The sequence below is a fragment of the Camelus dromedarius genome, chromosome 5 (genome assembly GCF_036321535.1).
Source record: "Camelus dromedarius isolate mCamDro1 chromosome 5, mCamDro1.pat, whole genome shotgun sequence".
Taxonomy (NCBI): domain Eukaryota; kingdom Metazoa; phylum Chordata; class Mammalia; order Artiodactyla; family Camelidae; genus Camelus; species Camelus dromedarius.
Genome location: NC_087440.1, coordinates 76,561,574 through 76,570,272, shown reverse-complemented (window position 1 = coordinate 76,570,272; position 8,699 = coordinate 76,561,574). Strand labels below are relative to the sequence as shown.

General features: G+C 36.2%; 1 long non-coding RNA gene across 1 annotated transcript in view; it reads right to left on the bottom strand.

Annotated features, from left to right (window-relative positions):
* Positions 1-786: 786 nt before the first annotated feature.
* The window catches only part of LOC135321413 (uncharacterized), a 159,973-nt gene continuing 152,060 nt past the window's right edge, over positions 787-8,699 (bottom strand). Inside the window, exon 3 of the long non-coding RNA XR_010381159.1 lies at positions 787-898. This is a non-coding gene — a long non-coding RNA (uncharacterized LOC135321413). The remainder of the gene's footprint in view (positions 899-8,699) is intronic.

Here is an 8,699-nt window from a genome sequence, read left to right as displayed (position 1 = left end):
TCACATATGCCTGTCAGTATCTACAAATTTTGAAATCCCAGTCTGTCCCTTCCCACCCCCTGCCCCCTTGGCAACCACAAGTTTGTATTCTATGTCTATGAGTCTGTTTCTGTTTTGTATTTATGTTCTTTTTTTTTTTTTTTTTTTTTTAGATTCCACATATGAGTGGTCTCATATGGTATTTTTCTTTCTCTTTCTGGCTTACTTCACTTAGAATGACATTCTCCAGGAACATCCATGTTGCTGCAAATGGCATTGTATTGTCAGTTTTTATGGCTGAATAGTATTCCATTGTATCAATATACCACCTCTTTTTTATCCAGTCATCTGTTGATGGACATTTAGGCTATTTCCATATCTTGGCTATTGTAAATAGTGCTTCTGCGAACACTGGGTTGCAGGTGTCTTTTTGAAGTAGTGTTCCTTCTGGATGTGTGCCCTGGAGTGGGATTCCAGGGTCATATGGTAAGTCTATTCCTAGTCTTTTGAGGAATCTCCATACTGTTTCCACAGTGGCTGCACCAAACTGCATTACCCCCAGCAGCGTAGGAGGGTTCACTTTTCTCCACAGCATCTCCAGCATTTGTCATTTGTGGACTTTTGAATGATGGCCATTCTGACTGGTGTGAGGTGATATCTCATCATAGTTTTGATTTGCATTTCTCTGAAAATTAGTGATATTGAGCATTTTTTCATGTGCCTTTTGATCATTTGTATTTCTTCCTTGGAGAATTGATTGTTTAGGTCTTCTGCCCATTTTTGGATTGGGTTGTTTTTTTCTTATTAAGTCGTATAAGCTGCTTATATATTCTGGAGATCAAGCCTTTGTCAGTTTCACTTGCAAAAATTTTCCCCCATTCTGTAGGTTGTCATTTTGTTTTACTTATGGTATCCTTTGCTGTGCAGAATAAAAGCAACAATTTTAAACATATTTCTTGAACTAGGTTATTTATCCCTGTTAATCCTTTTATTAATTTTTCCTGAATTTCTGTTTAAGTGTTTTCATTCAGCCTTCTCAATTTCTTTTCCTAAATCATCAGCTAAACTTCTATTTTTAGTTCCTGACTTCTTCAGCAATGTCATCAAAGCTTTCAAGAAATTTAGCATCCAGTTTTCCTTGGCTAACATAACCCTCATTTTCAACCCACTTTTTGCTCCATCACCTTTACTTTAGATGACGTGTTACACAGTTCTTGAAAGTCAGACGTAATTTAAAATCAACTTGAGAATTTGGGGTAAATATTACTGTTAATCTTTTTAGGGTACAGGAATTTCATAACCATAAAGTAAATCTGAGTCACATCATTTAGAAAAAGATGGTTAAAAGCACAATCAAAGACATTTATCCCACTTGGCTGTGGAAGACAGAGACTAGATTTACACTCATATATTATAAAATAGCAAAACATATAAACGACAGTTTTCAGATATGGACAGACATAATGTATGACTGTGACCTCTGAGAAAGGGAAAAATATCAAAGTGAACATAACAATTTCCCCAGTTTATTGCTTAGACTCCATTTTCTAGACCAAAGAGTGGAATGGGAGACTAAACAGAACACCACAAACTATCTGAGCGGAGGGGAAAAGACCAAAGGTCAGAGAGCCCAAGAACAGCTAGAATTTGCAGAGCAGGGCATCAGAGAAGAGAAAGTTGAATGGAGAGAGAGAGAGAGAGAGAGGGAGATCCTTAAAGCTATGGCCGAATATTGATCAGTTGCATGTGTGAAATTCAACTACCTGAAACTGGGGAAAGAATCATCGGAAAATGGTAGAACAATTCACACTGGCCTGGGAAGCAGAGTAGAGAGAACACGTAAGACACAGGGCATCACTTTAGTAAATACAAGTTTCTCTGGACCCATCCTGGAAAAGGTTTATTTAAAAAAATTCAAAAATATCAAACTAATTCCAAGTCACTTCACTGTGTACAAATTAAAGATTATAATATTTAAAGTTCTATGACAAAATCCAACATCCATCTAGTTCAAATTGACATCTGGATCCATTCAAAAGTACTCAGACCTACAAAGAACCTAGAATATACAATACATATCCAGGAAAACAAAATCAATCAGCAAACCTTCATAATCATCTCAAAAGACGCAAAAAGAAAAAGCGCATTTAACAAAATTGGACACACGTTTCTAATAAAACTCTCAGAAAACTTGGAAGAGGAAGTAATTTCCTCAACCTATCAAAGACATCTTTAAAAAATATAGAGCTGACATCAGACTCAGTGGTAAGACTGAATTCTTTTCCCCTAATATTTGGAACAGGAAATATGTCCACTTAATTCACTATTACAACTGGAGGTCCTGGCCAATAAAATGAGGCAAGAAAAAGAAATAAAAATCATATGGATTTTAAAAGATAAAGTAAAACTGCTATTCTCTGCAGATGATATGATAGTGAGTTTTAAAAGCCTATCTATAAAAATCCTTCTAAAATTAGTAAATAAATTTAGATCACAGGATATAATTTAGGTCACAGGATATAAGATTCATACACAAAAGCATAATGCGTTTTCTATGTAGCAGCAATGCACAATTGGAAACTGGAATTAGAAACAATTTATTATAGTGTCAAATATAATAGAATTAAAATACAGCATCAAAATTATAAAATGCTTAAAAATAAGTTTAAAAAAAATGAAGACCTATATGCTGAAAACTAGAAAATAATGCTAAGGTGCAATGAGAAGTGTTGATGGAGGAAGGTCCTTCTAAATGCCATTCCTTTGTTAAAACTATAACAACACTGGGAAAAAAATTAACAGCCCACAGGTCCACGAAAAGATTCTCAATATCATTACTCATTAGTCAAACAAGAATCAAAATCACAATGAAATATTATTTTGCCTTCTCTAAAATGGTTGTAATAAATGACAAACAACAACAAATGTTGGGAGGACTTAGAGAAATCAGAACTATCAGACATAGCTGGGGGGAGGGGGCTACAAAATGGCACATCTACTTTGGACATCAGGTTGGCAGCTCCTCAGAAAGTTGAAGATTGAGTTACCACGTGACCCAGCAAGTCTACTGATAAGCATATACTTAAGAGTTAAACATACATGTCTACACAAAAAGTTGTATGTGAAGGTTCATATCAGCATTATACATCATAACCAAAAATATGAAACCATCCAAATGTCCATCAATTGATTGATGGATAAATAAAATGTGGTACATCCATGCAATGGAACATTAGTCAGCTGAAACAATAATAAGATAGTCATATATGCATCCACATGGATGAACTTTTTAAATAATATGCCAAGATTCCAGGTATTAAAAAAAAGTCTAGAATATGCGAATCCATGGAGACATAAAGTAAATTAGCGACTGTTATGGGTTACCGTTAGAGGGACTGGATGACTGACTACAAGTACAGGATTTTTTTTTTTTTTTTTCGGTGGGAGGGAATGTTCTGAGTTTAGATGGCAGGGATAGTTGCACTGCACATTGTTAAAATGTTAGTTCTCACCACTGATCTAGAAACTCAGTGCAGATTCTAGTAAGAACTTCCATTAAAACTTACCAGCTTATGCTAAAATTTTATGGAAGTGTAGATCACTGTACTAGCCAAACACAGTTTTGAAAATACGAATAAAATTGGAAGACTTTAAATACCTGACTTTAACTCTAAACCACGGTAATCAAGAGAGAATCAAAAGTGACCTACGTATATTTGATCAACTGAGTTTTCAATAATGTGTGAAGTCTTAATTGTAAAAGCACAGAGTATAAAAGTTCTTAATGAAATCATAGAAAATATATTTGTTTTCTTAGACTAATAAAATGATAAGCCACAAAAAGATAGATTAAAATTCATGAAAATCAAAATGTTGACTCTTTAAGGTAAAACAGACAAGTCATAGAACGGTAGAAAATATTTGCTAAATAAAGAAAGATAAAGAATCTTGCAATTCTAAAAATGGATTAAAATACATAGTTTAGACTACAAGATATATAAATTGCAAACAATCATATGAGAAAAGTCAAAACTAGATACAGTGAATAAATTTGTGGTTGTCAGGGAGTGAGGATGGGGTAAGGAGGAGTCAATGAAACGCAGTGTGAGGAAACTTTGGTGTTGATGAAAACGTTCCATTCTATGCTTTGTGAGGGGGAATAAAATACAAGCCACATAGTGATTTTAAAAATTCTAGTAGGCATACTTCAAAAAGTAAAAGAAAAAAGTATTATTAACTTTGATAACAGCATATATTTTATGTTACCCAATACATCTACAATGTTATTCTTTGTGTTAAACTAGTATTTCCAATGCTCAATCACCACATGTACCTGATTGCTACTGTATTGAATAGTTTAGCTCTATGTCATGATTTTGGTGGTTTGATCCCACACTCAAATTGTGGTAGACTGACAACATTCATAAAATTGTGCCCTGAAATTCATACATTTTAGTATATGTAAATTATACATCAAAAAGCTATCTAAAAATGAACCAAATAAAACAGCAGAAACTAGTAATGATGATAATGAATGATCCCTGTGTAACCTTTTAGAATATAAGCAATATAATCCAAATCCATCTATCTATCTATCTATCTATCTATCTATCTATCTATCCTGCATTTGTCAACATTTAAAAAGAATCAAGCATTTCAGTTTGTGTTCTATATAGAGAAAATCAGACAGCAGAGTGAAAAACAGTGCACCTCGAATTATTTTTCCACAAGTGGGAACACACAGATGCATTGTTTTTCACTCTGCTTTCTTGACTTTCCTCTACATAAAACACACAGTTTCTAAAACACTTGATTGGCTCCTGAGTGTTGAGAAATGCAAGTCATTAACATGATCCTGACACACACCGGGGAGAAGACACTCAGAGCAGCAGGGTTCCCTTAAGGTATGCATATCCCATTAATCAATATCAATGGCAGCAACGAAACAACGGGCAGGGAAGAGAAGTAAATCCCTTTATTACGGATTCATTCTTCAACAGAGTCTTTTCAGCTGACTGTTAATTTGAAATTCAAGGCAGAAATAAAAAACAGCGCCTTGTCATGTCGCTTGAGATGAATGGACGTGTGCCCGGGCCTCATCGCCCGGGGACCTCACTCTCCTTTACTCCCGTGACCTTCTGCGATAATCATGGTCACCATGTACAGAGCTTATCGATTAAGTAATTAATAAATGAGGATAAACCCAGGCATTTCTAAGTGTAGGCACTGCAGCCGCCGCCGCGGCGGAACGGGTGCTGAATACTAATCTTCGCCTGGGTGATTGCAGCGTCCGGAGGAGATGCAGGGCGCACTAGCCTTCCAACGGTCTATGCTGTGGTTGGGGAAATGGAAGAAATCCAGCCACTTACTTCCATCTGCCCTTACTTTACAACAATCTAAAGCACTGTCCAAAAAAGACAGTTCAAACAGCTACTTATCACACAAATGAGAAGGCTGAACATGCTCACCCTCCCATGCTTCTTCCACACAGAATTTCTGCATCTGTTCTCCGTTATCGTTACTGTCCTAAGTATCGCGTTGTATAGTGTTGGGAATGATTTTTTCCTGAAAGTCCACAAAGCGCACCATTCTCAAAAGAAGGTCCTTCATTTAAACTCAAGGAGCAGTGTTAAGATTTTCTATAAAAATACATTTTTTTTTCTTTTTTTGGGGGGGTAATGAAGTTTATGTATTTATTTTTAATGGAGGTCCTGGGGATTGAACCCAGGACTTTGTGCATGCGGGGCATGCACTCTACCACTGAGCTTACCCTCACCCCTATAAAAGTACACTTTTAAATGCACTCGAGTTTATTCCTGTATTCATTTGCATATACAGTATACATGAATCTATAAATGCATGAGTATATATGTTTAATATTGGTTATGATTCATTTAAATATTACTTTTATTATGGAAAAATATAGAATGAAATTTTCTGTCGGAGAATGTAGGATAGCATTAAAACATACATATTTCAAAACCTCTCTTGATGTTAAGAAATATTTTCATTTATTCAAATACATATTTTTACCAGGATCAGAAAAATCCCATTGACATTATTACTCTTTATAGTGGATATATAATTGAGCAATGAAATTTAAGATGATGATTTAATCTTTTAGCAAACAATAAGCATGCTCTATCTCTGCACAGTGTTTAGGTTCTTACATGGTATGTTTATGGTCAGTTTCCTGAAAACTACATGTATATATATATAGTTATATATATATAGTTATATATATATTTATTAAAATGACTGATTATCATTAATTGATATATTTTGATTAAAGATGAGTATTAAAACCATGATTAGTCAATAGATTCTAGTTTAAAAACAAATTATCAACAGGATCAAAATCATACTTATCAGCTGGGGTAGTCACACACTTTCTATATATCTAGGGATATTAACTCTACACTTTTATTGCACTATTTTGTTCTTTTTGTAATTTTAGAAAGAAAGTTAAACTACCAAGTAAGATGCCAGTACCCTCCAGTCAGGTCTCTTTGGCCCTTAAGAATCAGAACCCACCAAGAAGAGTCATTGCATGGAGATAAAAGGAACGCATTACCTTTGCCCAATGTATTTTTCCCACAGCTGACTCCAAACACAGCAGAGATCGCCAGACGTTAAGGGTGACTTTTTCTTGCTAGCTGGTGGGATAGTAAAGATTACCATGTATTCTCCCAAGTCATTTACCCAATAAAACAAATGGGCATTTCCTGTCCAAATAGCTAACCAAATAACTATTCATTTTATTCAGATGTGTGCTTATCTGAGAAACTGAAGAAAGTCAGCTCTCTTCTATTTACATTAGTGAAGAGTCATAAAAGCATTTTTAAAAAACCAAAAAGACAGGTAAACTAAAACTTGCTTTTAATTAACATCTAGACAGATTTTTGAGTTTACATTTTTAAGCTCTGCATGGGCCCTTCTTCCTCTTCTGAAAGAGAGGCTATTCCTCCATATCGGGACAGGAGTAGAGTCAGAGCCTCCTGTTTGCTAGACTAGCAGTTGATCGGTCAGTTCCACCACCTGGTCGCCCACAGAGGCTGTGCCAGGCAAACCTCAACACCATGATGGCTGCAGGATCTAGCAGGTGGTCCTGAACCAGCTTCTCTGTCTCGGTCTGACACCCAGTCATGGCTGGTATCAGGATGTTCAGGTGGACAGCACCTGTTTCCCTGAAGTGAAATAGGAAGGCAGACAAGTTTCCAGTATCCTCCAAACTACAGAGAGTGGTACCTGGGGACTTGAAAACCTCTTCAAGAATTATTCGGAGGTGATTAAACTGTTCTGCTACCCCTGCCCCTCAACCGCCATTTAAAGATCTCTAACCAGAAGGCATTTTTCACTTCAAGAAACTGTGTCTTGGTGGCACTGTCCTGTCCTGTCCAAGCAGAGAATCCATGAAGAACATACCCTAGGGGCTGACAAGGGAGCTGGACTAGACTTCCATGCCAGGTAAGTCTCACCCAAAGAAACAACCACAGCCAAAAGCAGATGACAAAAGCGTTGACTAGTACTTGACCTTGGCCAGTTTTCCCTCTTCTTTCTTACTCCAACACAGCAGAAATAAAAGGGAGGGGAAGTGAGAGAGAGCACCCTAGCCTTTACCCCTGGGGAATTTCCAAGCTACAGTTGAAGACAGGAGAGGAGGCAGGCACTGCATTAGAGCTGTCTTCTGCATTGTTTATATTTACTTACTTTTATTCTTTATTGTGGTATAGTTGACGTATAACATTATATCAGTTTCAGATGTACAATGTAATGATTTGATATTCGTATATATTGCAAGGTGGTTGCCACAGTAAGTCTAGTTAACATCCATTACCAACGTAGTTAAAATTCTTCTCATCATCTCTTGTGATCAGAACTTTTAAGATCTACTCCCTTAGCAACTTTCAAACATGCAATACAGTATTATTAACTATAGTCTCCACGCTGTGTATTACATCCCCAGGACTTATTTAGTTTATAACTGGAAGTTTGTACCTTTTGACTCGCTTCATCCATTTTACCCAACCACTACCTCTCTCCGGCAACCACCAATTTGTCCTCTATAAGCCTGAGTTGTTTTTTTTTCTCTTTTTTTTGTTTGTTTGTTTTGTTTGTTGTATGTGGGGGAGGGTAGTTTGTCTGTCTGTCTGTCTGTTTGTTTGTTTGTTTGTTTTAATGGAGGTACTGGGAATTGAACCCAAGACCTCGAGCATGCTAAGTACACACTCTATCACTGAGCTATACCCTCCCTGCAAGCTTGACTTTGTTTTTTTTTTTCCGGTCTTTTGTTTTTAATTTTTTACCTTGAAAATTATTTTGTAGGTTGTAGAATCTGCTCAGATCTAAACATCTAACATCTAAATACCTTTAAGTTGACTGCATAATTTGTCATCAAAACTAGGGCCCCTTTGAAAGTAAGAGTGAGAGGTGGTTACAATTAATTAACAAGGGTTAACTGATCCACCAGAGGTGTCAAGTATTGTAGTGTAACTGTCCCAGACACACCAGAATGTATGGTTGTCTTATCTTGGAAGAAACAATGAAGAAAAAAAATAGCTTTTCATGTCTGTAATCTATTCACATGGTTTTTAAAAATGACTGCACTTTGCTTCCATAAAAGTAACCTGAATGATCATTTAAGTAGTAAGCATCCTAAAGCAAGGCCAAGTCCATGTACCAGGGCTTGCTACCACATCCAATTTCCTGGTTCCCTTAAA